We start from the raw sequence: 2,081 nt of genomic DNA, 5'->3' as shown, positions 1-2,081 counted from the left end.
ATGACTAGCTGCCTTCCCTCTAGTCTTACACTGCTAAATTAGGGACGGCTAGCGCAGATAGCCCTCGTGTAGCTTTGCGCGAAATTCAAAACAAACAAACAAACTGGATGTCTCCTCATGGCTAAAACTCATTGCACCAGAGCTGAATGTGGATGTCGTATAGGCACAAGAGATACCTTAAATGATTTGTAATTCTTTTTGCAATTGTCTCCTCAAGTCTAAAAATCATCGCACCAGCTCTGGATTTGGATGCTGTATACAAACAAGAGATACTTTAAAAGGCTCGTAGTTCTTTATCTGGTTGTCTCCTCATCGTATCAGGATTGAATTTGGATACCGTATATGAACAAGAAATATTTTTAAAGACTTGTAGTTTTTTTATCTGGTTGCCTCCTCAAGTCTAAAACTCATCGTATCAAAAGGTTTATAGTTCTTTATGCAACATTTTTGAAATTAAGTTTTAAAAGCATGCACGCTATTGTTTCATACTTAAACTCACCTTTCCTTGGTGTCCCATTGCTAGGCTATTATGACGGTAATAAGTTTGTTGTAACATTACATATATGTATATATTTTAATGAAAAAAAATATTAGATACTTATTGAAGCGTACATAACATGGAACAAAATGCGATGTATCCACTAAAAAGTATTCATGACAAAGTATAAATTGTTCTAGGATAGAATAGTAACGTTGTCAATTAAAAATGCGAAACTGGACAAGCCGAGCCTTTCCATATACCTTAAAGTGACACGATTCTACAAAATTCTGATTAGTTTCCCTACTTGTTTTCCTGCTATTGTACCGGGCCCAGCATGGCTAAGTGGTTAGGGCACTGTACTCACAGTCTGAGGGTCGCGGGTTCAAATCCCCGTCCCACCAAACATGCTTTCAGTGGTGGGACGTTATAATATGACAGTTAATCCCACTATTCGTTGGTAAAAGAGTAGCCCAAGAGTTGGCGGTGGGTGGAGATGACTAGCTGCCTTCTCTCTAGTCTTTCACTGCTAAATTAGGGACGGGTAGCGCAGATAGCCCTCGTGCAGCTTTGCGTGAAATTCAAAAACAAACAAACAAACAAAGCTATTGTACCTAAAAAGTGAAAAAAATACCTAAGCCAGTGCCGATAAACTTATAGATAAGAAGTTGTTGTAAAAGGTTTGAAGGTTTATTGTTGTTGTTTTTCAGTCATACCAGTGAAAGGTTTGAAGGTTTATTGTTGCTGTTTTTCATTCATACCAGTGAAAGGTTTGAAGGTTTATTGTTGCTGTTTTTCAGTCATACCAATGAAAGGTTTATTGTTGTTGTTTTTAAGTCATACCAGCGAAAGGTTTATTGTTGCTGTTTTTCAGTCATACCAGTGTAAGGTTTGAAGGTTTATTGCTGTTGTTTTTCTATTCTTTCTTTCAAACATTTTGACAAGTTGCTATTCCATATTTGGATAATTAATTGTTATATACAACAAAAATAGTACCCATTTGTGTTCTGAATCAAAAAGTATCTATAAATTTTTCTTTTTTTTTAGGGGGGAGGGAGGGTAATAACTATCAAAACAACTATGAAAATACTGTACAAACGGTATTGATGAAACGGAAAACACTTCTGTGAAAAGAAAATGATGAAAACCTTCGTTCTTCAATAATATCACACATGTATGAAACGCGTAAAACTAAACAAATTCAAAGAAATGACGTGACCGACGCGAATATTGCAAATCGAATGTTCCTTATTATGTATGTTATGGTGTATATCAATAGGAAAATCTAGTTATCATTTATTACGTAGACGAATGTTCCACCACTTTATCAGAGAATTTATCTACCAATTTGTATCTCATTCCCAAGGGATTCTTATACCGCCTTTCTAGTCTTAATGTTATTGACTTTATAGGCTAACTCTAGCAGTTTGCTCTACAGCATGTTTCTTCTCTTCATTTGCATGGTAAGCCCGGCATGGCCAGGTGGTTAGGGCGCTCGACTCGCAATTTGTAGATCGCGGGGTTCGAATCCCCGTCACACCAAACATGATCACCCTTTCAGCCGTGGGGGCGTTATATGTGACGGTCAATCCCACTATTCGTT

General features: G+C 37.1%; 1 protein-coding gene across 3 annotated transcripts in view; it reads left to right on the top strand.

Annotated features, from left to right (window-relative positions):
- Positions 1 to 2,081, top strand: part of LOC106457163 (Kv channel-interacting protein 1-like) — a 108,906-nt gene that overhangs the window by 49,684 nt on the left and 57,141 nt on the right. Inside the window, exon 2 of one of the 3 annotated variants that reach the window (XM_022382987.1) lies at positions 664 to 671. The exons of the other annotated variants lie outside the window; for them this stretch is intronic. The gene's annotated coding sequence lies outside the window, so the exon portion shown is untranslated. The remainder of the gene's footprint in view (positions 1 to 663; positions 672 to 2,081) is intronic. 3 annotated transcript variants of the gene reach the window in all.

Source organism: Limulus polyphemus, unplaced genomic scaffold (assembly GCF_000517525.1).
Source record: "Limulus polyphemus unplaced genomic scaffold, Limulus_polyphemus-2.1.2 Scaffold298, whole genome shotgun sequence".
NCBI lineage: Eukaryota > Metazoa > Arthropoda > Merostomata > Xiphosura > Limulidae > Limulus > Limulus polyphemus.
The sequence above is the reverse complement of the archived record's forward strand: the minus strand, read 5'-3'. Positions and strand labels throughout refer to the sequence as shown.